At 48.2% G+C, this 27,996-nt stretch overlaps 32 non-coding genes across 32 annotated transcripts; 16 read left to right on the forward strand and 16 right to left on the reverse strand.

Moving 5' to 3' along the window:
• Positions 1-281: 281 nt before the first annotated feature.
• Positions 282-364, reverse strand: trnal-aag (transfer RNA leucine (anticodon AAG)). The gene has a single exon. It is a non-coding gene; the product is annotated as a tRNA-Leu (tRNA).
• A 625-nt stretch (positions 365-989) lies between these two features.
• Positions 990-1,108, forward strand: trnal-caa (transfer RNA leucine (anticodon CAA)). The gene is made up of 2 exons: positions 990-1,027; positions 1,063-1,108. It is a non-coding gene; the product is annotated as a tRNA-Leu (tRNA).
• Positions 1,109-2,045: 937 nt separating this feature from the next.
• Positions 2,046-2,127, reverse strand: trnal-aag (transfer RNA leucine (anticodon AAG)). Its single transcript has one exon. It is a non-coding gene; the product is annotated as a tRNA-Leu (tRNA).
• A 625-nt stretch (positions 2,128-2,752) lies between these two features.
• trnal-caa (transfer RNA leucine (anticodon CAA)) lies at positions 2,753-2,871 on the forward strand. Its single transcript has 2 exons — positions 2,753-2,790; positions 2,826-2,871. It is a non-coding gene; the product is annotated as a tRNA-Leu (tRNA).
• A 911-nt stretch (positions 2,872-3,782) lies between these two features.
• trnal-aag (transfer RNA leucine (anticodon AAG)) lies at positions 3,783-3,865 on the reverse strand. The gene has a single exon. It is a non-coding gene; the product is annotated as a tRNA-Leu (tRNA).
• Positions 3,866-4,491: 626 nt separating this feature from the next.
• Positions 4,492-4,610, forward strand: trnal-caa (transfer RNA leucine (anticodon CAA)). Its single transcript has 2 exons — positions 4,492-4,529; positions 4,565-4,610. It is a non-coding gene; the product is annotated as a tRNA-Leu (tRNA).
• A 937-nt stretch (positions 4,611-5,547) lies between these two features.
• trnal-aag (transfer RNA leucine (anticodon AAG)) lies at positions 5,548-5,630 on the reverse strand. Its single transcript has one exon. It is a non-coding gene; the product is annotated as a tRNA-Leu (tRNA).
• Positions 5,631-6,256: 626 nt separating this feature from the next.
• Positions 6,257-6,375, forward strand: trnal-caa (transfer RNA leucine (anticodon CAA)). Its single transcript has 2 exons — positions 6,257-6,294; positions 6,330-6,375. It is a non-coding gene; the product is annotated as a tRNA-Leu (tRNA).
• A 937-nt stretch (positions 6,376-7,312) lies between these two features.
• Positions 7,313-7,395, reverse strand: trnal-aag (transfer RNA leucine (anticodon AAG)). Its single transcript has one exon. It is a non-coding gene; the product is annotated as a tRNA-Leu (tRNA).
• A 626-nt stretch (positions 7,396-8,021) lies between these two features.
• Positions 8,022-8,140, forward strand: trnal-caa (transfer RNA leucine (anticodon CAA)). The gene is made up of 2 exons: positions 8,022-8,059; positions 8,095-8,140. It is a non-coding gene; the product is annotated as a tRNA-Leu (tRNA).
• A 937-nt stretch (positions 8,141-9,077) lies between these two features.
• On the reverse strand, positions 9,078-9,160 carry trnal-aag (transfer RNA leucine (anticodon AAG)). The gene has a single exon. It is a non-coding gene; the product is annotated as a tRNA-Leu (tRNA).
• A 626-nt stretch (positions 9,161-9,786) lies between these two features.
• Positions 9,787-9,905, forward strand: trnal-caa (transfer RNA leucine (anticodon CAA)). The gene is made up of 2 exons: positions 9,787-9,824; positions 9,860-9,905. It is a non-coding gene; the product is annotated as a tRNA-Leu (tRNA).
• A 937-nt stretch (positions 9,906-10,842) lies between these two features.
• On the reverse strand, positions 10,843-10,925 carry trnal-aag (transfer RNA leucine (anticodon AAG)). The gene has a single exon. It is a non-coding gene; the product is annotated as a tRNA-Leu (tRNA).
• A 626-nt stretch (positions 10,926-11,551) lies between these two features.
• Positions 11,552-11,670, forward strand: trnal-caa (transfer RNA leucine (anticodon CAA)). The gene is made up of 2 exons: positions 11,552-11,589; positions 11,625-11,670. It is a non-coding gene; the product is annotated as a tRNA-Leu (tRNA).
• Positions 11,671-12,623: 953 nt separating this feature from the next.
• trnal-aag (transfer RNA leucine (anticodon AAG)) lies at positions 12,624-12,706 on the reverse strand. Its single transcript has one exon. It is a non-coding gene; the product is annotated as a tRNA-Leu (tRNA).
• Positions 12,707-13,332: 626 nt separating this feature from the next.
• trnal-caa (transfer RNA leucine (anticodon CAA)) lies at positions 13,333-13,451 on the forward strand. The gene is made up of 2 exons: positions 13,333-13,370; positions 13,406-13,451. It is a non-coding gene; the product is annotated as a tRNA-Leu (tRNA).
• Positions 13,452-14,388: 937 nt separating this feature from the next.
• On the reverse strand, positions 14,389-14,471 carry trnal-aag (transfer RNA leucine (anticodon AAG)). The gene has a single exon. It is a non-coding gene; the product is annotated as a tRNA-Leu (tRNA).
• A 626-nt stretch (positions 14,472-15,097) lies between these two features.
• Positions 15,098-15,216, forward strand: trnal-caa (transfer RNA leucine (anticodon CAA)). The gene is made up of 2 exons: positions 15,098-15,135; positions 15,171-15,216. It is a non-coding gene; the product is annotated as a tRNA-Leu (tRNA).
• A 937-nt stretch (positions 15,217-16,153) lies between these two features.
• On the reverse strand, positions 16,154-16,236 carry trnal-aag (transfer RNA leucine (anticodon AAG)). Its single transcript has one exon. It is a non-coding gene; the product is annotated as a tRNA-Leu (tRNA).
• Positions 16,237-16,862: 626 nt separating this feature from the next.
• On the forward strand, positions 16,863-16,981 carry trnal-caa (transfer RNA leucine (anticodon CAA)). Its single transcript has 2 exons — positions 16,863-16,900; positions 16,936-16,981. It is a non-coding gene; the product is annotated as a tRNA-Leu (tRNA).
• A 937-nt stretch (positions 16,982-17,918) lies between these two features.
• Positions 17,919-18,001, reverse strand: trnal-aag (transfer RNA leucine (anticodon AAG)). Its single transcript has one exon. It is a non-coding gene; the product is annotated as a tRNA-Leu (tRNA).
• Positions 18,002-18,627: 626 nt separating this feature from the next.
• On the forward strand, positions 18,628-18,746 carry trnal-caa (transfer RNA leucine (anticodon CAA)). Its single transcript has 2 exons — positions 18,628-18,665; positions 18,701-18,746. It is a non-coding gene; the product is annotated as a tRNA-Leu (tRNA).
• A 937-nt stretch (positions 18,747-19,683) lies between these two features.
• trnal-aag (transfer RNA leucine (anticodon AAG)) lies at positions 19,684-19,766 on the reverse strand. The gene has a single exon. It is a non-coding gene; the product is annotated as a tRNA-Leu (tRNA).
• Positions 19,767-20,392: 626 nt separating this feature from the next.
• Positions 20,393-20,511, forward strand: trnal-caa (transfer RNA leucine (anticodon CAA)). Its single transcript has 2 exons — positions 20,393-20,430; positions 20,466-20,511. It is a non-coding gene; the product is annotated as a tRNA-Leu (tRNA).
• A 937-nt stretch (positions 20,512-21,448) lies between these two features.
• On the reverse strand, positions 21,449-21,531 carry trnal-aag (transfer RNA leucine (anticodon AAG)). The gene has a single exon. It is a non-coding gene; the product is annotated as a tRNA-Leu (tRNA).
• Positions 21,532-22,157: 626 nt separating this feature from the next.
• Positions 22,158-22,276, forward strand: trnal-caa (transfer RNA leucine (anticodon CAA)). Its single transcript has 2 exons — positions 22,158-22,195; positions 22,231-22,276. It is a non-coding gene; the product is annotated as a tRNA-Leu (tRNA).
• A 937-nt stretch (positions 22,277-23,213) lies between these two features.
• On the reverse strand, positions 23,214-23,296 carry trnal-aag (transfer RNA leucine (anticodon AAG)). Its single transcript has one exon. It is a non-coding gene; the product is annotated as a tRNA-Leu (tRNA).
• Positions 23,297-23,922: 626 nt separating this feature from the next.
• trnal-caa (transfer RNA leucine (anticodon CAA)) lies at positions 23,923-24,041 on the forward strand. The gene is made up of 2 exons: positions 23,923-23,960; positions 23,996-24,041. It is a non-coding gene; the product is annotated as a tRNA-Leu (tRNA).
• A 937-nt stretch (positions 24,042-24,978) lies between these two features.
• trnal-aag (transfer RNA leucine (anticodon AAG)) lies at positions 24,979-25,061 on the reverse strand. The gene has a single exon. It is a non-coding gene; the product is annotated as a tRNA-Leu (tRNA).
• Positions 25,062-25,687: 626 nt separating this feature from the next.
• trnal-caa (transfer RNA leucine (anticodon CAA)) lies at positions 25,688-25,806 on the forward strand. The gene is made up of 2 exons: positions 25,688-25,725; positions 25,761-25,806. It is a non-coding gene; the product is annotated as a tRNA-Leu (tRNA).
• Positions 25,807-26,743: 937 nt separating this feature from the next.
• trnal-aag (transfer RNA leucine (anticodon AAG)) lies at positions 26,744-26,826 on the reverse strand. Its single transcript has one exon. It is a non-coding gene; the product is annotated as a tRNA-Leu (tRNA).
• A 626-nt stretch (positions 26,827-27,452) lies between these two features.
• On the forward strand, positions 27,453-27,571 carry trnal-caa (transfer RNA leucine (anticodon CAA)). The gene is made up of 2 exons: positions 27,453-27,490; positions 27,526-27,571. It is a non-coding gene; the product is annotated as a tRNA-Leu (tRNA).
• The last annotated feature ends 425 nt before the right edge of the window (positions 27,572-27,996 follow it).

Below are 27,996 nucleotides of genomic sequence, written 5' to 3' on the forward strand. Positions count from 1 at the left end.
TCGGCGAATTCCGGTCCCTTTCTAGGGGCGTGGGTTGCAATCCCACCTCTGACGTGACATTTTTCCCCACACAAATGCAGCCAGCGTCAAAAGGTCTGTTGAACTGGCCTTCAATTTACAAGTGGCAACATCAAACTCTTCAACGGTTTGCCAACAAACTGAAGGCACCGTTCTCAGCTCAACCTCTTTTCCACACCAAAATAGTCATATCACAACACAGCGGGAGCCGACTGCTTCATGGCTCGCGGTGAAGGGGCGCAAATATTACACGCCACAAATTCTGGCAGCGGTGGGATTCGAACCCACTGCCTCCGAAGAGACTGGAGCCTTAATCCAGCGCCTTAGACCGCTCGGCCACGCTACCACTGGCAGCAGTTTCCGTTCTGGAACTAGTGACCGGTGAGTGAAATGTGACTTTGCTTTGGGCAAGATAATAATCAAGGCCATTCAAGTGGCAGACGGTAAACTCTCGAGAAATGATTTTGCAGCATACAGGTCCACAGGGCAACACCAGTAATTAGGTGCACGTTGGAACGAAGCAGTTACAACCTTCATTCAATATTTATTCCGACATCAACGTCACTGACAAAACCAGATTATCTGGTCATGATCACATTGCCGTTTGTGGGATCTTGCTGTGTGCAAACTGGCTGCGGCGTTCCCCACATTGCAACAGTGCCTTCACTTTTACAATACTTCATTGGCTGTGAAGCGCCTTGGGACGTCGTTCGGTCATGAAAGGCGCTTTCGAAATACAATACAGAAAATGTTACCCGATAGCTGACAAAATGCGAGCTGTTGCGAGAAATACCTGTGTTTGAATGTTGGTTGCATTGCAGGGATGATGAACTTAATGACTGGCGCTGCCTGTTAAGTCCTGTCGTAAGAATGTGTGCGTTGTGTGTTTGCACAGGAGGAAGAATTGTGAGGCTGCTCAGTAAGTGTGCAGAATTTGCAGCACATTTTCCTGCAGCTGCTGCACGACCATTGTCAGGATGGCCGAGTGGTCTAAGGCGCCAGACTCAAGGACTGTTAATCCTTACCTTACCAAAGGTTGGTGTATTCTGGTCCCTTTCTAGGGGCGTGGGTTCGAATCCCACTTCTGACATTAACTTTTTATCCAGACAAATGCCAGCCAGCGTCAAAAAGCCTGCTCAACTGGCTTTAAATTTGCAAGTGGTCACCTCAAGCTCCTCAACGCTATTGGCGTTTGCCAATAAGCGAAAGGCACCGCACCGCCCACAGACCAACTTGTTTTGCTCTCTAAACTTATCACATTCTAACCCTGTTCTCGGGGATAGGGTTTAAAATCAGACTTCTCCTTTCAACCCATTCCCACACTAAAAAGCAGCAGACTCAAAGCATGACATTTTTATCCTCCCGCGTTGCTGAATTCCACGTTGCTTTCTCGTACTGTGGCTTTCAATCCCACTGCAGACAGTGGTGGTTCTCAGAAAAAGGGCACCACTGTCAAAGAATGAGATTTCTTCCACACAAAGGCTGCTCAAATCTGCTCCGTTCCTCAGGCAGGGAATTACTTGCAATGTTTACTTCCGACATTAACACATTTTGCCAGTATAAAAGGCACCAGAGCCAAACAAGTCAGGTATTAGCATGTGAAAGTTGCCAGAGTCGATGCCTTGGTGGACCGAGGCCTTTCAATGCTCAGACTGATGCTTACGGCCAAGGGCACAATAGTGTCAGGAAGGCCGAGTGGAGTGAGGCGCCAGACTCAAAGACTGTTAATCCTTAACTGACCAAAGGTCGGCGAATTCCGGTCCCTTTCTAGGGGCGTGGGTTGCAATCCCACCTCTGACGTGACATTTTTCCCCACACAAATGCAGCCAGCGTCAAAAGGTCTGTTGAACTGGCCTTCAATTTACAAGTGGCAACATCAAACTCTTCAACGGTTTGCCAACAAACTGAAGGCACCGTTCTCAGCTCAACCTCTTTTCCACACCAAAATAGTCATATCACAACACAGCGGGAGCCGACTGCTTCATGGCTCGCGGTGAAGGGGCGCAAATATTACACGCCACAAATTCTGGCAGCGGTGGGATTCGAACCCACGCCTCCGAAGAGACTGGAGCCTTAATCCAGCGCCTTAGACCGCTCGGCCACGCTACCACTGGCAGCAGTTTCCGTTCTGGAACTAGTGACCGGTGAGTGAAATGTGACTTTGCTTTGGGCAAGATAATAATCAAGGCCATTGAAGTGGCAGACGGTAAACTCTCGAGAAATGATTTTGCAGCATACAGGTCCACAGGGCAACACCAGTAATTAGGTGCACGTTGGAACGAAGCAGTTACAACCTTCATTCAATATTTATTCCGACATCAACGTCACTGACAAAACCAGATTATCTGGTCATGATCACATTGCCGTTTGTGGGATCTTGCTGTGTGCAAACTGGCTGCGGCGTTCCCCACATTGCAACAGTGCCTTCACTTTTACAATACTTCATTGGCTGTGAAGCGCCTTGGGACGTCGTTCGGTCATGAAAGGCGCTTTCGAAATACAATACAGAAAATGTTACCCGATAGCTGACAAAATGCGAGCTGTTGCGAGAAATACCTGTGTTTGAATGTTGGTTGCATTGCAGGGATGATGAACTTAATGACTGGCGCTGCCTGTTAAGTCCTGTCGTAAGAATGTGTGCGTTGTGTGTTTGCACAGGAGGAAGAATTGTGAGGCTGCTCAGTAAGTGTGCAGAATTTGCAGCACATTTTCCTGCAGCTGCTGCACGACCATTGTCAGGATGGCCGAGTGGTCTAAGGCGCCAGACTCAAGGACTGTTAATCCTTACCTTACCAAAGGTTGGTGTATTCTGGTCCCTTTCTAGGGGCGTGGGTTCGAATCCCACTTCTGACATTAACTTTTTATCCAGACAAATGCCAGCCAGCGTCAAAAAGCCTGCTCAACTGGCTTTAAATTTGCAAGTGGTCACCTCAAGCTCCTCAACGCTATTGGCGTTTGCCAATAAGCGAAAGGCACCGCACCGCCCACAGACCAACTTGTTTTGCTCTCTAAACTTATCACATTCTAACCCTGTTCTCGGGGATAGGGTTTAAAATCAGACTTCTCCTTTCAACCCATTCCCACACTAAAAAGCAGCAGACTCAAAGCATGACATTTTTATCCTCCCGCGTTGCTGAATTCCACGTTGCTTTCTCGTACTGTGGCTTTCAATCCCACTGCAGACAGTGGTGGTTCTCAGAAAAAGGGCACCACTGTCAAAGAATGAGATTTCTTCCACACAAAGGCTGCTCAAATCTGCTCCGTTCCTCAGGCAGGGAATTACTTGCAATGTTTACTTCCGACATTAACACATTTTGCCAGTATAAAAGGCACCAGAGCCAAACAAGTCAGGTATTAGCATGTGAAAGTTGCCAGAGTCGATGCCTTGGTGGACCGAGGCCTTTCAATGCTCAGACTGATGCTTACGGCCAAGGGCACAATAGTGTCAGGAAGGCCGAGTGGAGTGAGGCGCCAGACTCAAAGACTGTTAATCCTTAACTGACCAAAGGTCGGCGAATTCCGGTCCCTTTCTAGGGGCGTGGGTTGCAATCCCACCTCTGACGTGACATTTTTCCCCACACAAATGCAGCCAGCGTCAAAAGGCCTGTTGAACTGGCCTTCAATTTACAAGTGGCAACAAACTGAAGGCACCGTTCTCAGCTCAACCTCTTTTCCACACCAAAATAGTCATATCACAACACAGCGGGAGCCGACTGCTTCATGGCTCGCGGTGAAGGGGCGCAAATATTACACGCCACAAATTCTGGCAGCGGTGGGATTCGAACCCACTGCCTCCGAAGAGACTGGAGCCTTAATCCAGCGCCTTAGACCGCTCGGCCACGCTACCACTGGCAGCAGTTTCCGTTCTGGAACTAGTGACCGGTGAGTGAAATGTGACTTTGCTTTGGGCAAGATAATAATCAAGGCCATTGAAGTGGCAGACGGTAAACTCTCGAGAAATGATTTTGCAGCATACAGGTCCACAGGGCAACACCAGTAATTAGGTGCACGTTGGAACGAAGCAGTTACAACCTTCATTCAATATTTATTCCGACATCAACGTCACTGACAAAACCAGATTATCTGGTCATGATCACATTGCCGTTTGTGGGATCTTGCTGTGTGCAAACTGGCTGCGGCGTTCCCCACATTGCAACAGTGCCTTCACTTTTACAATACTTCATTGGCTGTGAAGCGCCTTGGGACGTCGTTCGGTCATGAAAGGCGCTTTCGAAATACAATACAGAAAATGTTACCCGATAGCTGACAAAATGCGAGCTGTTGCGAGAAATACCTGTGTTTGAATGTTGGTTGCATTGCAGGGATGATGAACTTAATGACTGGCGCTGCCTGTTAAGTCCTGTCGTAAGAATGTGTGCGTTGTGTGTTTGCACAGGAGGAAGAATTGTGAGGCTGCTCAGTAAGTGTGCAGAATTTGCAGCACATTTTCCTGCGTGCTGCTGCACGACCATTGTCAGGATGGCCGAGTGGTCTAAGGCGCCAGACTCAAGGACTGTTAATCCTTACCTTACCAAAGGTTGGTGTATTCTGGTCCCTTTCTAGGGGCGTGGGTTCGAATCCCACTTCTGACATTAACTTTTTATCCAGACAAATGCCAGCCAGCGTCAAAAAGCCTGCTCAACTGGCTTTAAATTTGCAAGTGGTCACCTCAAGCTCCTCAACGCTATTGGCGTTTGCCAATAAGCGAAAGGCACCGCACCGCCCACAGACCAACTTGTTTTGCTCTCTAAACTTATCACATTCTAACCCTGTTCTCGGGGATAGGGTTTAAAATCAGACTTCTCCTTTCAACCCATTCCCACACTAAAAAGCAGCAGACTCAAAGCATGACATTTTTATCCTCCCGCGTTGCTGAATTCCACGTTGCTTTCTCGTACTGTGGCTTTCAATCCCACTGCAGACAGTGGTGGTTCTCAGAAAAAGGGCACCACTGTCAAAGAATGAGATTTCTTCCACACAAAGGCTGCTCAAATCTGCTCCGTTCCTCAGGCAGGGAATTACTTGCAATGTTTACTTCCGACATTAACACATTTTGCCAGTATAAAAGGCACCAGAGCCAAACAAGTCAGGTATTAGCATGTGAAAGTTGCCAGAGTCGATGCCTTGGTGGACCGAGGCCTTTCAATGCTCAGACTGATGCTTACGGCCAAGGGCACAATAGTGTCAGGAAGGCCGAGTGGAGTGAGGCGCCAGACTCAAAGACTGTTAATCCTTAACTGACCAAAGGTCGGCGAATTCCGGTCCCTTTCTAGGGGCGTGGGTTGCAATCCCACCTCTGACGTGACATTTTTCCCCACACAAATGCAGCCAGCGTCAAAAGGCCTGTTGAACTGGCCTTCAATTTACAAGTGGCAACATCAAACTCTTCAACGGTTTGCCAACAAACTGAAGGCACCGTTCTCAGCTCAACCTCTTTTCCACACCAAAATAGTCATATCACAACACAGCGGGAGCCGACTGCTTCATGGCTCGCGGTGAAGGGGCGCAAATATTACACGCCACAAATTCTGGCAGCGGTGGGATTCGAACCCACTGCCTCCGAAGAGACTGGAGCCTTAATCCAGCGCCTTAGACCGCTCGGCCACGCTACCACTGGCAGCAGTTTCCGTTCTGGAACTAGTGACCGGTGAGTGAAATGTGACTTTGCTTTGGGCAAGATAATAATCAAGGCCATTGAAGTGGCAGACGGTAAACTCTCGAGAAATGATTTTGCAGCATACAGGTCCACAGGGCAACACCAGTAATTAGGTGCACGTTGGAACGAAGCAGTTACAACCTTCATTCAATATTTATTCCGACATCAACGTCACTGACAAAACCAGATTATCTGGTCATGATCACATTGCCGTTTGTGGGATCTTGCTGTGTGCAAACTGGCTGCGGCGTTCCCCACATTGCAACAGTGCCTTCACTTTTACAATACTTCATTGGCTGTAAAGCACCTTGGGACGTCGTTCGGTCATGAAAGGCGCTTTCGAAATACAATACAGAAAATGTTACCCGATAGCTGACAAAATGCGAGCTGTTGCGAGAAATACCTGTGTTTGAATGTTGGTTGCATTGCAGGGATGATGAACTTAATGACTGGCGCTGCCTGTTAAGTCCTGTCGTAAGAATGTGTGCGTTGTGTGTTTGCACAGGAGGAAGAATTGTGAGGCTGCTCAGTAAGTGTGCAGAATTTGCAGCACATTTTCCTGCGTGCTGCTGCACGACCATTGTCAGGATGGCCGAGTGGTCTAAGGCGCCAGACTCAAGGACTGTTAATCCTTACCTTACCAAAGGTTGGTGTATTCTGGTCCCTTTCTAGGGGCGTGGGTTCGAATCCCACTTCTGACATTAACTTTTTATCCAGACAAATGCCAGCCAGCGTCAAAAAGCCTGCTCAACTGGCTTTAAATTTGCAAGTGGTCACCTCAAGCTCCTCAACGCTATTGGCGTTTGCCAATAAGCGAAAGGCACCGCACCGCCCACAGACCAACTTGTTTTGCTCTCTAAACTTATCACATTCTAACCCTGTTCTCGGGGATAGGGTTTAAAATCAGACTTCTCCTTTCAACCCATTCCCACACTAAAAAGCAGCAGACTCAAAGCATGACATTTTTATCCTCCCGCGTTGCTGAATTCCACGTTGCTTTCTCGTACTGTGGCTTTCAATCCCACTGCAGACAGTGGTGGTTCTCAGAAAAAGGGCACCACTGTCAAAGAATGAGATTTCTTCCACACAAAGGCTGCTCAAATCTGCTCCGTTCCTCAGGCAGGGAATTACTTGCAATGTTTACTTCCGACATTAACACATTTTGCCAGTATAAAAGGCACCAGAGCCAAACAAGTCAGGTATTAGCATGTGAAAGTTGCCAGAGTCGATGCCTTGGTGGACCGAGGCCTTTCAATGCTCAGACTGATGCTTACGGCCAAGGGCACAATAGTGTCAGGAAGGCCGAGTGGAGTGAGGCGCCAGACTCAAAGACTGTTAATCCTTAACTGACCAAAGGTCGGCGAATTCCGGTCCCTTTCTAGGGGCGTGGGTTGCAATCCCACCTCTGACGTGACATTTTTCCCCACACAAATGCAGCCAGCGTCAAAAGGCCTGTTGAACTGGCCTTCAATTTACAAGTGGCAACATCAAACTCTTCAACGGTTTGCCAACAAACTGAAGGCACCGTTCTCAGCTCAACCTCTTTTCCACACCAAAATAGTCATATCACAACACAGCGGGAGCCGACTGCTTCATGGCTCGCGGTGAAGGGGCGCAAATATTACACGCCACAAATTCTGGCAGCGGTGGGATTCGAACCCACTGCCTCCGAAGAGACTGGAGCCTTAATCCAGCGCCTTAGACCGCTCGGCCACGCTACCACTGGCAGCAGTTTCCGTTCTGGAACTAGTGACCGGTGAGTGAAATGTGACTTTGCTTTGGGCAAGATAATAATCAAGGCCATTGAAGTGGCAGACGGTAAACTCTCGAGAAATGATTTTGCAGCATACAGGTCCACAGGGCAACACCAGTAATTAGGTGCACGTTGGAACGAAGCAGTTACAACCTTCATTCAATATTTATTCCGACATCAACGTCACTGACAAAACCAGATTATCTGGTCATGATCACATTGCCGTTTGTGGGATCTTGCTGTGTGCAAACTGGCTGCGGCGTTCCCCACATTGCAACAGTGCCTTCACTTTTACAATACTTCATTGGCTGTAAAGCGCCTTGGGACGTCGTTCGGTCATGAAAGGCGCTTTCGAAATACAATACAGAAAATGTTACCCGATAGCTGACAAAATGCGAGCTGTTGCGAGAAATACCTGTGTTTGAATGTTGGTTGCATTGCAGGGATGATGAACTTAATGACTGGCGCTGCCTGTTAAGTCCTGTCGTAAGAATGTGTGCGTTGTGTGTTTGCACAGGAGGAAGAATTGTGAGGCTGCTCAGTAAGTGTGCAGAATTTGCAGCACATTTTCCTGCGTGCTGCTGCACGACCATTGTCAGGATGGCCGAGTGGTCTAAGGCGCCAGACTCAAGGACTGTTAATCCTTACCTTACCAAAGGTTGGTGTATTCTGGTCCCTTTCTAGGGGCGTGGGTTCGAATCCCACTTCTGACATTAACTTTTTATCCAGACAAATGCCAGCCAGCGTCAAAAAGCCTGCTCAACTGGCTTTAAATTTGCAAGTGGTCACCTCAAGCTCCTCAACGCTATTGGCGTTTGCCAATAAGCGAAAGGCACCGCACCGCCCACAGACCAACTTGTTTTGCTCTCTAAACTTATCACATTCTAACCCTGTTCTCGGGGATAGGGTTTAAAATCAGACTTCTCCTTTCAACCCATTCCCACACTAAAAAGCAGCAGACTCAAAGCATGACATTTTTATCCTCCCGCGTTGCTGAATTCCACGTTGCTTTCTCGTACTGTGGCTTTCAATCCCACTGCAGACAGTGGTGGTTCTCAGAAAAAGGGCACCACTGTCAAAGAATGAGATTTCTTCCACACAAAGGCTGCTCAAATCTGCTCCGTTCCTCAGGCAGGGAATTACTTGCAATGTTTACTTCCGACATTAACACATTTTGCCAGTATAAAAGGCACCAGAGCCAAACAAGTCAGGTATTAGCATGTGAAAGTTGCCAGAGTCGATGCCTTGGTGGACCGAGGCCTTTCAATGCTCAGACTGATGCTTACGGCCAAGGGCACAATAGTGTCAGGAAGGCCGAGTGGAGTGAGGCGCCAGACTCAAAGACTGTTAATCCTTAACTGACCAAAGGTCGGCGAATTCCGGTCCCTTTCTAGGGGCGTGGGTTGCAATCCCACCTCTGACGTGACATTTTTCCCCACACAAATGCAGCCAGCGTCAAAAGGCCTGTTGAACTGGCCTTCAATTTACAAGTGGCAACATCAAACTCTTCAACGGTTTGCCAACAAACTGAAGGCACCGTTCTCAGCTCAACCTCTTTTCCACACCAAAATAGTCATATCACAACACAGCGGGAGCCGACTGCTTCATGGCTCGCGGTGAAGGGGCGCAAATATTACACGCCACAAATTCTGGCAGCGGTGGGATTCGAACCCACTGCCTCCGAAGAGACTGGAGCCTTAATCCAGCGCCTTAGACCGCTCGGCCACGCTACCACTGGCAGCAGTTTCCGTTCTGGAACTAGTGACCGGTGAGTGAAATGTGACTTTGCTTTGGGCAAGATAATAATCAAGGCCATTGAAGTGGCAGACGGTAAACTCTCGAGAAATGATTTTGCAGCATACAGGTCCACAGGGCAACACCAGTAATTAGGTGCACGTTGGAACGAAGCAGTTACAACCTTCATTCAATATTTATTCCGACATCAACGTCACTGACAAAACCAGATTATCTGGTCATGATCACATTGCCGTTTGTGGGATCTTGCTGTGTGCAAACTGGCTGCGGCGTTCCCCACATTGCAACAGTGCCTTCACTTTTACAATACTTCATTGGCTGTAAAGCGCCTTGGGACGTCGTTCGGTCATGAAAGGCGCTTTCGAAATACAATACAGAAAATGTTACCCGATAGCTGACAAAATGCGAGCTGTTGCGAGAAATACCTGTGTTTGAATGTTGGTTGCATTGCAGGGATGATGAACTTAATGACTGGCGCTGCCTGTTAAGTCCTGTCGTAAGAATGTGTGCGTTGTGTGTTTGCACAGGAGGAAGAATTGTGAGGCTGCTCAGTAAGTGTGCAGAATTTGCAGCACATTTTCCTGCGTGCTGCTGCACGACCATTGTCAGGATGGCCGAGTGGTCTAAGGCGCCAGACTCAAGGACTGTTAATCCTTACCTTACCAAAGGTTGGTGTATTCTGGTCCCTTTCTAGGGGCGTGGGTTCGAATCCCACTTCTGACATTAACTTTTTATCCAGACAAATGCCAGCCAGCGTCAAAAAGCCTGCTCAACTGGCTTTAAATTTGCAAGTGGTCACCTCAAGCTCCTCAACGCTATTGGCGTTTGCCAATAAGCGAAAGGCACCGCACCGCCCACAGACCAACTTGTTTTGCTCTCTAAACTTATCACATTCTAACCCTGTTCTCGGGGATAGGGTTTAAAATCAGACTTCTCCTTTCAACCCATTCCCACACTAAAAAGCAGCAGACTCAAAGCATGACATTTTTATCCTCCCGCGTTGCTGAATTCCACGTTGCTTTCTCGTACTGTGGCTTTCAATCCCACTGCAGACAGTGGTGGTTCTCAGAAAAAGGGCACCACTGTCAAAGAATGAGATTTCTTCCACACAAAGGCTGCTCAAATCTGCTCCGTTCCTCAGGCAGGGAATTACTTGCAATGTTTACTTCCGACATTAACACATTTTGCCAGTATAAAAGGCACCAGAGCCAAACAAGTCAGGTATTAGCATGTGAAAGTTGCCAGAGTCGATGCCTTGGTGGACCGAGGCCTTTCAATGCTCAGACTGATGCTTACGGCCAAGGGCACAATAGTGTCAGGAAGGCCGAGTGGAATGAGGCGCCAGACTCAAAGACTGTTAATCCTTAACTGACCAAAGGTCGGCGAATTCCGGTCCCTTTCTAGGGGCGTGGGTTGCAATCCCACCTCTGACGTGACATTTTTCCCCACACAAATGCAGCCAGCGTCAAAAGGCCTGTTGAACTGGCCTTCAATTTACAAGTGGCAACATCAAACTCTTCAACGGTTTGCCAACAAACTGAAGGCACCGTTCTCAGCTCAACCTCTTTTCCACACCAAAATAGTCATATCACAACACAGCGGGAGCCGACTGCTTCATGGCTCGCGGTGAAGGGGCGCAAATATTACACGCCACAAATTCTGGCAGCGGTGGGATTCGAACCCACTGCCTCCGAAGAGACTGGAGCCTTAATCCAGCGCCTTAGACCGCTCGGCCACGCTACCACTGGCAGCAGTTTCCGTTCTGGAACTAGTGACCGGTGAGTGAAATGTGACTTTGCTTTGGGCAAGATAATAATCAAGGCCATTGAAGTGGCAGACGGTAAACTCTCGAGAAATGATTTTGCAGCATACAGGTCCACAGGGCAACACCAGTAATTAGGTGCACGTTGGAACGAAGCAGTTACAACCTTCATTCAATATTTATTCCGACATCAACGTCACTGACAAAACCAGATTATCTGGTCATGATCACATTGCCGTTTGTGGGATCTTGCTGTGTGCAAACTGGCTGCGGCGTTCCCCACATTGCAACAGTGCCTTCACTTTTACAATACTTCATTGGCTGTAAAGCGCCTTGGGACGTCGTTCGGTCATGAAAGGCGCTTTCGAAATACAATACAGAAAATGTTACCCGATAGCTGACAAAATGCGAGCTGTTGCGAGAAATACCTGTGTTTGAATGTTGGTTGCATTGCAGGGATGATGAACTTAATGACTGGCGCTGCCTGTTAAGTCCTGTCGTAAGAATGTGTGCGTTGTGTGTTTGCACAGGAGGAAGAATTGTGAGGCTGCTCAGTAAGTGTGCAGAATTTGCAGCACATTTTCCTGCGTGCTGCTGCACGACCATTGTCAGGATGGCCGAGTGGTCTAAGGCGCCAGACTCAAGGACTGTTAATCCTTACCTTACCAAAGGTTGGTGTATTCTGGTCCCTTTCTAGGGGCGTGGGTTCGAATCCCACTTCTGACATTAACTTTTTATCCAGACAAATGCCAGCCAGCGTCAAAAAGCCTGCTCAACTGGCTTTAAATTTGCAAGTGGTCACCTCAAGCTCCTCAACGCTATTGGCGTTTGCCAATAAGCGAAAGGCACCGCACCGCCCACAGACCAACTTGTTTTGCTCTCTAAACTTATCACATTCTAACCCTGTTCTCGGGGATAGGGTTTAAAATCAGACTTCTCCTTTCAACCCATTCCCACACTAAAAAGCAGCAGACTCAAAGCATGACATTTTTATCCTCCCGCGTTGCTGAATTCCACGTTGCTTTCTCGTACTGTGGCTTTCAATCCCACTGCAGACAGTGGTGGTTCTCAGAAAAAGGGCACCACTGTCAAAGAATGAGATTTCTTCCACACAAAGGCTGCTCAAATCTGCTCCGTTCCTCAGGCAGGGAATTACTTGCAATGTTTACTTCCGACATTAACACATTTTGCCAGTATAAAAGGCACCAGAGCCAAACAAGTCAGGTATTAGCATGTGAAAGTTGCCAGAGTCGATGCCTTGGTGGACCGAGGCCTTTCAATGCTCAGACTGATGCTTACGGCCAAGGGCACAATAGTGTCAGGAAGGCCGAGTGGAGTGAGGCGCCAGACTCAAAGACTGTTAATCCTTAACTGACCAAAGGTCGGCGAATTCCGGTCCCTTTCTAGGGGCGTGGGTTGCAATCCCACCTCTGACGTGACATTTTTCCCCACACAAATGCAGCCCCACACAAATGCAGCCAGCGTCAAAAGGCCTGTTGAACTGGCCTTCAATTTACAAGTGGCAACATCAAACTCTTCAACGGTTTGCCAACAAACTGAAGGCACCGTTCTCCGCTCAACCTCTTTTCCACACCAAAATAGTCATATCACAACACAGCGGGAGCCGACTGCTTCATGGCTCGCGGTGAAGGGGCGCAAATATTACACGCCACAAATTCTGGCAGCGGTGGGATTCGAACCCACTGCCTCCGAAGAGACTGGAGCCTTAATCCAGCGCCTTAGACCGCTCGGCCACGCTACCACTGGCAGCAGTTTCCGTTCTGGAACTAGTGACCGGTGAGTGAAATGTGACTTTGCTTTGGGCAAGATAATAATCAAGGCCATTGAAGTGGCAGACGGTAAACTCTCGAGAAATGATTTTGCAGCATACAGGTCCACAGGGCAACACCAGTAATTAGGTGCACGTTGGAACGAAGCAGTTACAACCTTCATTCAATATTTATTCCGACATCAACGTCACTGACAAAACCAGATTATCTGGTCATGATCACATTGCCGTTTGTGGGATCTTGCTGTGTGCAAACTGGCTGCGGCGTTCCCCACATTGCAACAGTGCCTTCACTTTTACAATACTTCATTGGCTGTAAAGCGCCTTGGGACGTCGTTCGGTCATGAAAGGCGCTTTCGAAATACAATACAGAAAATGTTACCCGATAGCTGACAAAATGCGAGCTGTTGCGAGAAATACCTGTGTTTGAATGTTGGTTGCATTGCAGGGATGATGAACTTAATGACTGGCGCTGCCTGTTAAGTCCTGTCGTAAGAATGTGTGCGTTGTGTGTTTGCACAGGAGGAAGAATTGTGAGGCTGCTCAGTAAGTGTGCAGAATTTGCAGCACATTTTCCTGCGTGCTGCTGCACGACCATTGTCAGGATGGCCGAGTGGTCTAAGGCGCCAGACTCAAGGACTGTTAATCCTTACCTTACCAAAGGTTGGTGTATTCTGGTCCCTTTCTAGGGGCGTGGGTTCGAATCCCACTTCTGACATTAACTTTTTATCCAGACAAATGCCAGCCAGCGTCAAAAAGCCTGCTCAACTGGCTTTAAATTTGCAAGTGGTCACCTCAAGCTCCTCAACGCTATTGGCGTTTGCCAATAAGCGAAAGGCACCGCACCGCCCACAGACCAACTTGTTTTGCTCTCTAAACTTATCACATTCTAACCCTGTTCTCGGGGATAGGGTTTAAAATCAGACTTCTCCTTTCAACCCATTCCCACACTAAAAAGCAGCAGACTCAAAGCATGACATTTTTATCCTCCCGCGTTGCTGAATTCCACGTTGCTTTCTCGTACTGTGGCTTTCAATCCCACTGCAGACAGTGGTGGTTCTCAGAAAAAGGGCACCACTGTCAAAGAATGAGATTTCTTCCACACAAAGGCTGCTCAAATCTGCTCCGTTCCTCAGGCAGGGAATTACTTGCAATGTTTACTTCCGACATTAACACATTTTGCCAGTATAAAAGGCACCAGAGCCAAACAAGTCAGGTATTAGCATGTGAAAGTTGCCAGAGTCGATGCCTTGGTGGACCGAGGCCTTTCAATGCTCAGACTGATGCTTACGACCAAGGGCACAATAGTGTCAGGAAGGCCGAGTGGAGTGAGGCGCCAGACTCAAAGACTGTTAATCCTTAACTGACCAAAGGTCGGCGAATTCCGGTCCCTTTCTAGGGGCGTGGGTTGCAATCCCACCTCTGACGTGACATTTTTCCCCACACAAATGCAGCCAGCGTCAAAAGGCCTGTTGAACTGGCCTTCAATTTACAAGTGGCAACATCAAACTCTTCAACGGTTTGCCAACAAACTGAAGGCACCGTTCTCAGCTCAACCTCTTTTCCACACCAAAATAGTCATATCACAACACAGCGGGAGCCGACTGCTTCATGGCTCGCGGTGAAGGGGCGCAAATATTACACGCCACAAATTCTGGCAGCGGTGGGATTCGAACCCACTGCCTCCGAAGAGACTGGAGCCTTAATCCAGCGCCTTAGACCGCTCGGCCACGCTACCACTGGCAGCAGTTTCCGTTCTGGAACTAGTGACCGGTGAGTGAAATGTGACTTTGCTTTGGGCAAGATAATAATCAAGGCCATTGAAGTGGCAGACGGTAAACTCTCGAGAAATGATTTTGCAGCATACAGGTCCACAGGGCAACACCAGTAATTAGGTGCACGTTGGAACGAAGCAGTTACAACCTTCATTCAATATTTATTCCGACATCAACGTCACTGACAAAACCAGATTATCTGGTCATGATCACATTGCCGTTTGTGGGATCTTGCTGTGTGCAAACTGGCTGCGGCGTTCCCCACATTGCAACAGTGCCTTCACTTTTACAATACTTCATTGGCTGTAAAGCGCCTTGGGACGTCGTTCGGTCATGAAAGGCGCTTTCGAAATACAATACAGAAAATGTTACCCGATAGCTGACAAAATGCGAGCTGTTGCGAGAAATACCTGTGTTTGAATGTTGGTTGCATTGCAGGGATGATGAACTTAATGACTGGCGCTGCCTGTTAAGTCCTGTCGTAAGAATGTGTGCGTTGTGTGTTTGCACAGGAGGAAGAATTGTGAGGCTGCTCAGTAAGTGTGCAGAATTTGCAGCACATTTTCCTGCGTGCTGCTGCACGACCATTGTCAGGATGGCCGAGTGGTCTAAGGCGCCAGACTCAAGGACTGTTAATCCTTACCTTACCAAAGGTTGGTGTATTCTGGTCCCTTTCTAGGGGCGTGGGTTCGAATCCCACTTCTGACATTAACTTTTTATCCAGACAAATGCCAGCCAGCGTCAAAAAGCCTGCTCAACTGGCTTTAAATTTGCAAGTGGTCACCTCAAGCTCCTCAACGCTATTGGCGTTTGCCAATAAGCGAAAGGCACCGCACCGCCCACAGACCAACTTGTTTTGCTCTCTAAACTTATCACATTCTAACCCTGTTCTCGGGGATAGGGTTTAAAATCAGACTTCTCCTTTCAACCCATTCCCACACTAAAAAGCAGCAGACTCAAAGCATGACATTTTTATCCTCCCGCGTTGCTGAATTCCACGTTGCTTTCTCGTACTGTGGCTTTCAATCCCACTGCAGACAGTGGTGGTTCTCAGAAAAAGGGCACCACTGTCAAAGAATGAGATTTCTTCCACACAAAGGCTGCTCAAATCTGCTCCGTTCCTCAGGCAGGGAATTACTTGCAATGTTTACTTCCGACATTAACACATTTTGCCAGTATAAAAGGCACCAGAGCCAAACAAGTCAGGTATTAGCATGTGAAAGTTGCCAGAGTCGATGCCTTGGTGGACCGAGGCCTTTCAATGCTCAGACTGATGCTTACGGCCAAGGGCACAATAGTGTCAGGAAGGCCGAGTGGAGTGAGGCGCCAGACTCAAAGACTGTTAATCCTTAACTGACCAAAGGTCGGCGAATTCCGGTCCCTTTCTAGGGGCGTGGGTTGCAATCCCACCTCTGACGTGACATTTTTCCCCACACAAATGCAGCCAGCGTCAAAAGGCCTGTTGAACTGGCCTTCAATTTACAAGTGGCAACATCAAACTCTTCAACGGTTTGCCAACAAACTGAAGGCACCGTTCTCAGCTCAACCTCTTTTCCACACCAAAATAGTCATATCACAACACAGCGGGAGCCGACTGCTTCATGGCTCGCGGTGAAGGGGCGCAAATATTACACGCCACAAATTCTGGCAGCGGTGGGATTCGAACCCACTGCCTCCGAAGAGACTGGAGCCTTAATCCAGCGCCTTAGACCGCTCGGCCACGCTACCACTGGCAGCAGTTTCCGTTCTGGAACTAGTGACCGGTGAGTGAAATGTGACTTTGCTTTGGGCAAGATAATAATCAAGGCCATTGAAGTGGCAGACGGTAAACTCTCGAGAAATGATTTTGCAGCATACAGGTCCACAGGGCAACACCAGTAATTAGGTGCACGTTGGAACGAAGCAGTTACAACCTTCATTCAATATTTATTCCGACATCAACGTCACTGACAAAACCAGATTATATGGTCATGATCACATTGCCGTTTGTGGGATCTTGCTGTGTGCAAACTGGCTGCGGCGTTCCCCACATTGCAACAGTGCCTTCACTTTTACAATACTTCATTGGCTGTAAAGCGCCTTGGGACGTCGTTCGGTCATGAAAGGCGCTTTCGAAATACAATACAGAAAATGTTACCCGATAGCTGACAAAATGCGAGCTGTTGCGAGAAATACCTGTGTTTGAATGTTGGTTGCATTGCAGGGATGATGAACTTAATGACTGGCGCTGCCTGTTAAGTCCTGTCGTAAGAATGTGTGCGTTGTGTGTTTGCACAGGAGGAAGAATTGTGAGGCTGCTCAGTAAGTGTGCAGAATTTGCAGCACATTTTCCTGCGTGCTGCTGCACGACCATTGTCAGGATGGCCGAGTGGTCTAAGGCGCCAGACTCAAGGACTGTTAATCCTTACCTTACCAAAGGTTGGTGTATTCTGGTCCCTTTCTAGGGGCGTGGGTTCGAATCCCACTTCTGACATTAACTTTTTATCCAGACAAATGCCAGCCAGCGTCAAAAAGCCTGCTCAACTGGCTTTAAATTTGCAAGTGGTCACCTCAAGCTCCTCAACGCTATTGGCGTTTGCCAATAAGCGAAAGGCACCGCACCGCCCACAGACCAACTTGTTTTGCTCTCTAAACTTATCACATTCTAACCCTGTTCTCGGGGATAGGGTTTAAAATCAGACTTCTCCTTTCAACCCATTCCCACACTAAAAAGCAGCAGACTCAAAGCATGACATTTTTATCCTCCCGCGTTGCTGAATTCCACGTTGCTTTCTCGTACTGTGGCTTTCAATCCCACTGCAGACAGTGGTGGTTCTCAGAAAAAGGGCACCACTGTCAAAGAATGAGATTTCTTCCACACAAAGGCTGCTCAAATCTGCTCCGTTCCTCAGGCAGGGAATTACTTGCAATGTTTACTTCCGACATTAACACATTTTGCCAGTATAAAAGGCACCAGAGCCAAACAAGTCAGGTATTAGCATGTGAAAGTTGCCAGAGTCGATGCCTTGGTGGACCGAGGCCTTTCAATGCTCAGACTGATGCTTACGACCAAGGGCACAATAGTGTCAGGAAGGCCGAGTGGAGTGAGGCGCCAGACTCAAAGACTGTTAATCCTTAACTGACCAAAGGTCGGCGAATTCCGGTCCCTTTCTAGGGGCGTGGGTTGCAATCCCACCTCTGACGTGACATTTTTCCCCACACAAATGCAGCCAGCGTCAAAAGGCCTGTTGAACTGGCCTTCAATTTACAAGTGGCAACATCAAACTCTTCAACGGTTTGCCAACAAACTGAAGGCACCGTTCTCAGCTCAACCTCTTTTCCACACCAAAATAGTCATATCACAACACAGCGGGAGCCGACTGCTTCATGGCTCGCGGTGAAGGGGCGCAAATATTACACGCCACAAATTCTGGCAGCGGTGGGATTCGAACCCACTGCCTCCGAAGAGACTGGAGCCTTAATCCAGCGCCTTAGACCGCTCGGCCACGCTACCACTGGCAGCAGTTTCCGTTCTGGAACTAGTGACCGGTGAGTGAAATGTGACTTTGCTTTGGGCAAGATAATAATCAAGGCCATTGAAGTGGCAGACGGTAAACTCTCGAGAAATGATTTTGCAGCATACAGGTCCACAGGGCAACACCAGTAATTAGGTGCACGTTGGAACGAAGCAGTTACAACCTTCATTCAATATTTATTCCGACATCAACGTCACTGACAAAACCAGATTATCTGGTCATGATCACATTGCCGTTTGTGGGATCTTGCTGTGTGCAAACTGGCTGCGGCGTTCCCCACATTGCAACAGTGCCTTCACTTTTACAATACTTCATTGGCTGTAAAGCGCCTTGGGACGTCGTTCGGTCATGAAAGGCGCTTTCGAAATACAATACAGAAAATGTTACCCGATAGCTGACAAAATGCGAGCTGTTGCGAGAAATACCTGTGTTTGAATGTTGGTTGCATTGCAGGGATGATGAACTTAATGACTGGCGCTGCCTGTTAAGTCCTGTCGTAAGAATGTGTGCGTTGTGTGTTTGCACAGGAGGAAGAATTGTGAGGCTGCTCAGTAAGTGTGCAGAATTTGCAGCACATTTTCCTGCGTGCTGCTGCACGACCATTGTCAGGATGGCCGAGTGGTCTAAGGCGCCAGACTCAAGGACTGTTAATCCTTACCTTACCAAAGGTTGGTGTATTCTGGTCCCTTTCTAGGGGCGTGGGTTCGAATCCCACTTCTGACATTAACTTTTTATCCAGACAAATGCCAGCCAGCGTCAAAAAGCCTGCTCAACTGGCTTTAAATTTGCAAGTGGTCACCTCAAGCTCCTCAACGCTATTGGCGTTTGCCAATAAGCGAAAGGCACCGCACCGCCCACAGACCAACTTGTTTTGCTCTCTAAACTTATCACATTCTAACCCTGTTCTCGGGGATAGGGTTTAAAATCAGACTTCTCCTTTCAACCCATTCCCACACTAAAAAGCAGCAGACTCAAAGCATGACATTTTTATCCTCCCGCGTTGCTGAATTCCACGTTGCTTTCTCGTACTGTGGCTTTCAATCCCACTGCAGACAGTGGTGGTTCTCAGAAAAAGGGCACCACTGTCAAAGAATGAGATTTCTTCCACACAAAGGCTGCTCAAATCTGCTCCGTTCCTCAGGCAGGGAATTACTTGCAATGTTTACTTCCGACATTAACACATTTTGCCAGTATAAAAGGCACCAGAGCCAAACAAGTCAGGTATTAGCATGTGAAAGTTGCCAGAGTCGATGCCTTGGTGGACCGAGGCCTTTCAATGCTCAGACTGATGCTTACGGCCAAGGGCACAATAGTGTCAGGAAGGCCGAGTGGAGTGAGGCGCCAGACTCAAAGACTGTTAATCCTTAACTGACCAAAGGTCGGCGAATTCCGGTCCCTTTCTAGGGGCGTGGGTTGCAATCCCACCTCTGACGTGACATTTTTCCCCACACAAATGCAGCCAGCGTCAAAAGGCCTGTTGAACTGGCCTTCAATTTACAAGTGGCAACATCAAACTCTTCAACGGTTTGCCAACAAACTGAAGGCACCGTTCTCAGCTCAACCTCTTTTCCACACCAAAATAGTCATATCACAACACAGCGGGAGCCGACTGCTTCATGGCTCGCGGTGAAGGGGCGCAAATATTACACGCCACAAATTCTGGCAGCGGTGGGATTCGAACCCACTGCCTCCGAAGAGACTGGAGCCTTAATCCAGCGCCTTAGACCGCTCGGCCACGCTACCACTGGCAGCAGTTTCCGTTCTGGAACTAGTGACCGGTGAGTGAAATGTGACTTTGCTTTGGGCAAGATAATAATCAAGGCCATTGAAGTGGCAGACGGTAAACTCTCGAGAAATGATTTTGCAGCATACAGGTCCACAGGGCAACACCAGTAATTAGGTGCACGTTGGAACGAAGCAGTTACAACCTTCATTCAATATTTATTCCGACATCAACGTCACTGACAAAACCAGATTATATGGTCATGATCACATTGCCGTTTGTGGGATCTTGCTGTGTGCAAACTGGCTGCGGCGTTCCCCACATTGCAACAGTGCCTTCACTTTTACAATACTTCATTGGCTGTAAAGCGCCTTGGGACGTCGTTCGGTCATGAAAGGCGCTTTCGAAATACAATACAGAAAATGTTACCCGATAGCTGACAAAATGCGAGCTGTTGCGAGAAATACCTGTGTTTGAATGTTGGTTGCATTGCAGGGATGATGAACTTAATGACTGGCGCTGCCTGTTAAGTCCTGTCGTAAGAATGTGTGCGTTGTGTGTTTGCACAGGAGGAAGAATTGTGAGGCTGCTCAGTAAGTGTGCAGAATTTGCAGCACATTTTCCTGCGTGCTGCTGCACGACCATTGTCAGGATGGCCGAGTGGTCTAAGGCGCCAGACTCAAGGACTGTTAATCCTTACCTTACCAAAGGTTGGTGTATTCTGGTCCCTTTCTAGGGGCGTGGGTTCGAATCCCACTTCTGACATTAACTTTTTATCCAGACAAATGCCAGCCAGCGTCAAAAAGCCTGCTCAACTGGCTTTAAATTTGCAAGTGGTCACCTCAAGCTCCTCAACGCTATTGGCGTTTGCCAATAAGCGAAAGGCACCGCACCGCCCACAGACCAACTTGTTTTGCTCTCTAAACTTATCACATTCTAACCCTGTTCTCGGGGATAGGGTTTAAAATCAGACTTCTCCTTTCAACCCATTCCCACACTAAAAAGCAGCAGACTCAAAGCATGACATTTTTATCCTCCCGCGTTGCTGAATTCCACGTTGCTTTCTCGTACTGTGGCTTTCAATCCCACTGCAGACAGTGGTGGTTCTCAGAAAAAGGGCACCACTGTCAAAGAATGAGATTTCTTCCACACAAAGGCTGCTCAAATCTGCTCCGTTCCTCAGGCAGGGAATTACTTGCAATGTTTACTTCCGACATTAACACATTTTGCCAGTATAAAAGGCACCAGAGCCAAACAAGTCAGGTATTAGCATGTGAAAGTTGCCAGAGTCGATGCCTTGGTGGACCGAGGCCTTTCAATGCTCAGACTGATGCTTACGGCCAAGGGCACAATAGTGTCAGGAAGGCCGAGTGGAGTGAGGCGCCAGACTCAAAGACTGTTAATCCTTAACTGACCAAAGGTCGGCGAATTCCGGTCCCTTTCTAGGGGCGTGGGTTGCAATCCCACCTCTGACGTGACATTTTTCCCCACACAAATGCAGCCAGCGTCAAAAGGCCTGTTGAACTGGCCTTCAATTTACAAGTGGCAACATCAAACTCTTCAACGGTTTGCCAACAAACTGAAGGCACCGTTCTCCGCTCAACCTCTTTTCCACACCAAAATAGTCATATCACAACACAGCGGGAGCCGACTGCTTCATGGCTCGCGGTGAAGGGGCGCAAATATTACACGCCACAAATTCTGGCAGCGGTGGGATTCGAACCCACTGCCTCCGAAGAGACTGGAGCCTTAATCCAGCGCCTTAGACCGCTCGGCCACGCTACCACTGGCAGCAGTTTCCGTTCTGGAACTAGTGACCGGTGAGTGAAATGTGACTTTGCTTTGGGCAAGATAATAATCAAGGCCATTGAAGTGGCAGACGGTAAACTCTCGAGAAATGATTTTGCAGCATACAGGTCCACAGGGCAACACCAGTAATTAGGTGCACGTTGGAACGAAGCAGTTACAACCTTCATTCAATATTTATTCCGACATCAACGTCACTGACAAAACCAGATTATCTGGTCATGATCACATTGCCGTTTGTGGGATCTTGCTGTGTGCAAACTGGCTGCGGCGTTCCCCACATTGCAACAGTGCCTTCACTTTTACAATACTTCATTGGCTGTAAAGCGCCTTGGGACGTCGTTCGGTCATGAAAGGCGCTTTCGAAATACAATACAGAAAATGTTACCCGATAGCTGACAAAATGCGAGCTGTTGCGAGAAATACCTGTGTTTGAATGTTGGTTGCATTGCAGGGATGATGAACTTAATGACTGGCGCTGCCTGTTAAGTCCTGTCGTAAGAATGTGTGCGTTGTGTGTTTGCACAGGAGGAAGAATTGTGAGGCTGCTCAGTAAGTGTGCAGAATTTGCAGCACATTTTCCTGCGTGCTGCTGCACGACCATTGTCAGGATGGCCGAGTGGTCTAAGGCGCCAGACTCAAGGACTGTTAATCCTTACCTTACCAAAGGTTGGTGTATTCTGGTCCCTTTCTAGGGGCGTGGGTTCGAATCCCACTTCTGACATTAACTTTTTATCCAGACAAATGCCAGCCAGCGTCAAAAAGCCTGCTCAACTGGCTTTAAATTTGCAAGTGGTCACCTCAAGCTCCTCAACGCTATTGGCGTTTGCCAATAAGCGAAAGGCACCGCACCGCCCACAGACCAACTTGTTTTGCTCTCTAAACTTATCACATTCTAACCCTGTTCTCGGGGATAGGGTTTAAAATCAGACTTCTCCTTTCAACCCATTCCCACACTAAAAAGCAGCAGACTCAAAGCATGACATTTTTATCCTCCCGCGTTGCTGAATTCCACGTTGCTTTCTCGTACTGTGGCTTTCAATCCCACTGCAGACAGTGGTGGTTCTCAGAAAAAGGGCACCACTGTCAAAGAATGAGATTTCTTCCACACAAAGGCTGCTCAAATCTGCTCCGTTCCTCAGGCAGGGAATTACTTGCAATGTTTACTTCCGACATTAACACATTTTGCCAGTATAAAAGGCACCAGAGCCAAACAAGTCAGGTATTAGCATGTGAAAGTTGCCAGAGTCGATGCCTTGGTGGACCGAGGCCTTTCAATGCTCAGACTGATGCTTACGGCCAAGGGCACAATAGTGTCAGGAAGGCCGAGTGGAGTGAGGCGCCAGACTCAAAGACTGTTAATCCTTAACTGACCAAAGGTCGGCGAATTCCGGTCCCTTTCTAGGGGCGTGGGTTGCAATCCCACCTCTGACGTGACATTTTTCCCCACACAAATGCAGCCAGCGTCAAAAGGCCTGTTGAACTGGCCTTCAATTTACAAGTGGCAACATCAAACTCTTCAACGGTTTGCCAACAAACTGAAGGCACCGTTCTCCGCTCAACCTCTTTTCCACACCAAAATAGTCATATCACAACACAGCGGGAGCCGACTGCTTCATGGCTCGCGGTGAAGGGGCGCAAATATTACACGCCACAAATTCTGGCAGCGGTGGGATTCGAACCCACTGCCTCCGAAGAGACTGGAGCCTTAATCCAGCGCCTTAGACCGCTCGGCCACGCTACCACTGGCAGCAGTTTCCGTTCTGGAACTAGTGACCGGTGAGTGAAATGTGACTTTGCTTTGGGCAAGATAATAATCAAGGCCATTGAAGTGGCAGACGGTAAACTCTCGAGAAATGATTTTGCAGCATACAGGTCCACAGGGCAACACCAGTAATTAGGTGCACGTTGGAACGAAGCAGTTACAACCTTCATTCAATATTTATTCCGACATCAACGTCACTGACAAAACCAGATTATCTGGTCATGATCACATTGCCGTTTGTGGGATCTTGCTGTGTGCAAACTGGCTGCGGCGTTCCCCACATTGCAACAGTGCCTTCACTTTTACAATACTTCATTGGCTGTAAAGCGCCTTGGGACGTCGTTCGGTCATGAAAGGCGCTTTCGAAATACAATACAGAAAATGTTACCCGATAGCTGACAAAATGCGAGCTGTTGCGAGAAATACCTGTGTTTGAATGTTGGTTGCATTGCAGGGATGATGAACTTAATGACTGGCGCTGCCTGTTAAGTCCTGTCGTAAGAATGTGTGCGTTGTGTGTTTGCACAGGAGGAAGAATTGTGAGGCTGCTCAGTAAGTGTGCAGAATTTGCAGCACATTTTCCTGCGTGCTGCTGCACGACCATTGTCAGGATGGCCGAGTGGTCTAAGGCGCCAGACTCAAGGACTGTTAATCCTTACCTTACCAAAGGTTGGTGTATTCTGGTCCCTTTCTAGGGGCGTGGGTTCGAATCCCACTTCTGACATTAACTTTTTATCCAGACAAATGCCAGCCAGCGTCAAAAAGCCTGCTCAACTGGCTTTAAATTTGCAAGTGGTCACCTCAAGCTCCTCAACGCTATTGGCGTTTGCCAATAAGCGAAAGGCACCGCACCGCCCACAGACCAACTTGTTTTGCTCTCTAAACTTATCACATTCTAACCCTGTTCTCGGGGATAGGGTTTAAAATCAGACTTCTCCTTTCAACCCATTCCCACACTAAAAAGCAGCAGACTCAAAGCATGACATTTTTATCCTCCCGCGTTGCTGAATTCCACGTTGCTTTCTCGTACTGTGGCTTTCAATCCCACTGCAGACAGTGGTGGTTCTCAGAAAAAGGGCACCACTGTCAAAGAATGAGATTTCTTCCACACAAAGGCTGCTCAAATCTGCTCCGTTCCTCAGGCAGGGAATTACTTGCAATGTTTACTTCCGACATTAACACATTTTGCCAGTATAAAAGGCACCAGAGCCAAACAAGTCAGGTATTAGCATGTGAAAGTTGCCAGAGTCGATGCCTTGGTGGACCGAGGCCTTTCAATGCTCAGACTGATGCTTACGGCCAAGGGCACAATAGTGTCAGGAAGGCCGAGTGGAGTGAGGCGCCAGACTCAAAGACTGTTAATCCTTAACTGACCAAAGGTCGGCGAATTCCGGTCCCTTTCTAGGGGCGTGGGTTGCAATCCCACCTCTGACGTGACATTTTTCCCCACACAAATGCAGCCAGCGTCAAAAGGCCTGTTGAACTGGCCTTCAATTTACAAGTGGCAACATCAAACTCTTCAACGGTTTGCCAACAAACTGAAGGCACCGTTCTCCGCTCAACCTCTTTTCCACACCAAAATAGTCATATCACAACACAGCGGGAGCCGACTGCTTCATGGCTCGCGGTGAAGGGGCGCAAATATTACACGCCACAAATTCTGGCAGCGGTGGGATTCGAACCCACTGCCTCCGAAGAGACTGGAGCCTTAATCCAGCGCCTTAGACCGCTCGGCCACGCTACCACTGGCAGCAGTTTCCGTTCTGGAACTAGTGACCGGTGAGTGAAATGTGACTTTGCTTTGGGCAAGATAATAATCAAGGCCATTGAAGTGGCAGACGGTAAACTCTCGAGAAATGATTTTGCAGCATACAGGTCCACAGGGCAACACCAGTAATTAGGTGCACGTTGGAACGAAGCAGTTACAACCTTCATTCAATATTTATTCCGACATCAACGTCACTGACAAAACCAGATTATCTGGTCATGATCACATTGCCGTTTGTGGGATCTTGCTGTGTGCAAACTGGCTGCGGCGTTCCCCACATTGCAACAGTGCCTTCACTTTTACAATACTTCATTGGCTGTAAAGCGCCTTGGGACGTCGTTCGGTCATGAAAGGCGCTTTCGAAATACAATACAGAAAATGTTACCCGATAGCTGACAAAATGCGAGCTGTTGCGAGAAATACCTGTGTTTGAATGTTGGTTGCATTGCAGGGATGATGAACTTAATGACTGGCGCTGCCTGTTAAGTCCTGTCGTAAGAATGTGTGCGTTGTGTGTTTGCACAGGAGGAAGAATTGTGAGGCTGCTCAGTAAGTGTGCAGAATTTGCAGCACATTTTCCTGCGTGCTGCTGCACGACCATTGTCAGGATGGCCGAGTGGTCTAAGGCGCCAGACTCAAGGACTGTTAATCCTTACCTTACCAAAGGTTGGTGTATTCTGGTCCCTTTCTAGGGGCGTGGGTTCGAATCCCACTTCTGACATTAACTTTTTATCCAGACAAATGCCAGCCAGCGTCAAAAAGCCTGCTCAACTGGCTTTAAATTTGCAAGTGGTCACCTCAAGCTCCTCAACGCTATTGGCGTTTGCCAATAAGCGAAAGGCACCGCACCGCCCACAGACCAACTTGTTTTGCTCTCTAAACTTATCACATTCTAACCCTGTTCTCGGGGATAGGGTTTAAAATCAGACTTCTCCTTTCAACCCATTCCCACACTAAAAAGCAGCAGACTCAAAGCATGACATTTTTATCCTCCCGCGTTGCTGAATTCCACGTTGCTTTCTCGTACTGTGGCTTTCAATCCCACTGCAGACAGTGGTGGTTCTCAGAAAAAGGGCACCACTGTCAAAGAATGAGATTTCTTCCACACAAAGGCTGCTCAAATCTGCTCCGTTCCTCAGGCAGGGAATTACTTGCAATGTTTACTTCCGACATTAACACATTTTGCCAGTATAAAAGGCACCAGAGCCAAACAAGTCAGGTATTAGCATGTGAAAGTTGCCAGAGTCGATGCCTTGGTGGACCGAGGCCTTTCAATGCTCAGACTGATGCTTACGGCCAAGGGCACAATAGTGTCAGGAAGGCCGAGTGGAGTGAGGCGCCAGACTCAAAGACTGTTAATCCTTAACTGACCAAAGGTCGGCGAATTCCGGTCCCTTTCTAGGGGCGTGGGTTGCAATCCCACCTCTGACGTGACATTTTTCCCCACACAAATGCAGCCAGCGTCAAAAGGCCTGTTGAACTGGCCTTCAATTTACAAGTGGCAACATCAAACTCTTCAACGGTTTGCCAACAAACTGAAGGCACCGTTCTCCGCTCAACCTCTTTTCCACACCAAAATAGTCATATCACAACACAGCGGGAGCCGACTGCTTCATGGCTCGCGGTGAAGGGGCGCAAATATTACACGCCACAAATTCTGGCAGCGGTGGGATTCGAACCCACTGCCTCCGAAGAGACTGGAGCCTTAATCCAGCGCCTTAGACCGCTCGGCCACGCTACCACTGGCAGCAGTTTCCGTTCTGGAACTAGTGACCGGTGAGTGAAATGTGACTTTGCTTTGGGCAAGATAATAATCAAGGCCATTGAAGTGGCAGACGGTAAACTCTCGAGAAATGATTTTGCAGCATACAGGTCCACAGGGCAACACCAGTAATTAGGTGCACGTTGGAACGAAGCAGTTACAACCTTCATTCAATATTTATTCCGACATCAACGTCACTGACAAAACCAGATTATCTGGTCATGATCACATTGCCGTTTGTGGGATCTTGCTGTGTGCAAACTGGCTGCGGCGTTCCCCACATTGCAACAGTGCCTTCACTTTTACAATACTTCATTGGCTGTAAAGCGCCTTGGGACGTCGTTCGGTCATGAAAGGCGCTTTCGAAATACAATACAGAAAATGTTACCCGATAGCTGACAAAATGCGAGCTGTTGCGAGAAATACCTGTGTTTGAATGTTGGTTGCATTGCAGGGATGATGAACTTAATGACTGGCGCTGCCTGTTAAGTCCTGTCGTAAGAATGTGTGCGTTGTGTGTTTGCACAGGAGGAAGAATTGTGAGGCTGCTCAGTAAGTGTGCAGAATTTGCAGCACATTTTCCTGCGTGCTGCTGCACGACCATTGTCAGGATGGCCGAGTGGTCTAAGGCGCCAGACTCAAGGACTGTTAATCCTTACCTTACCAAAGGTTGGTGTATTCTGGTCCCTTTCTAGGGGCGTGGGTTCGAATCCCACTTCTGACATTAACTTTTTATCCAGACAAATGCCAGCCAGCGTCAAAAAGCCTGCTCAACTGGCTTTAAATTTGCAAGTGGTCACCTCAAGCTCCTCAACGCTATTGGCGTTTGCCAATAAGCGAAAGGCACCGCACCGCCCACAGACCAACTTGTTTTGCTCTCTAAACTTATCACATTCTAACCCTGTTCTCGGGGATAGGGTTTAAAATCAGACTTCTCCTTTCAACCCATTCCCACACTAAAAAGCAGCAGACTCAAAGCATGACATTTTTATCCTCCCGCGTTGCTGAATTCCACGTTGCTTTCTCGTACTGTGGCTTTCAATCCCACTGCAGACAGTGGTGGTTCTCAGAAAAAGGGCACCACTGTCAAAGAATGAGATTTCTTCCACACAAAGGCTGCTCAAATCTGCTCCGTTCCTCAGGCAGGGA

Source organism: Pristiophorus japonicus, chromosome 8 (genome assembly GCF_044704955.1).
Source record: "Pristiophorus japonicus isolate sPriJap1 chromosome 8, sPriJap1.hap1, whole genome shotgun sequence".
Taxonomy (NCBI): Eukaryota; Metazoa; Chordata; class Chondrichthyes; family Pristiophoridae; genus Pristiophorus; species Pristiophorus japonicus.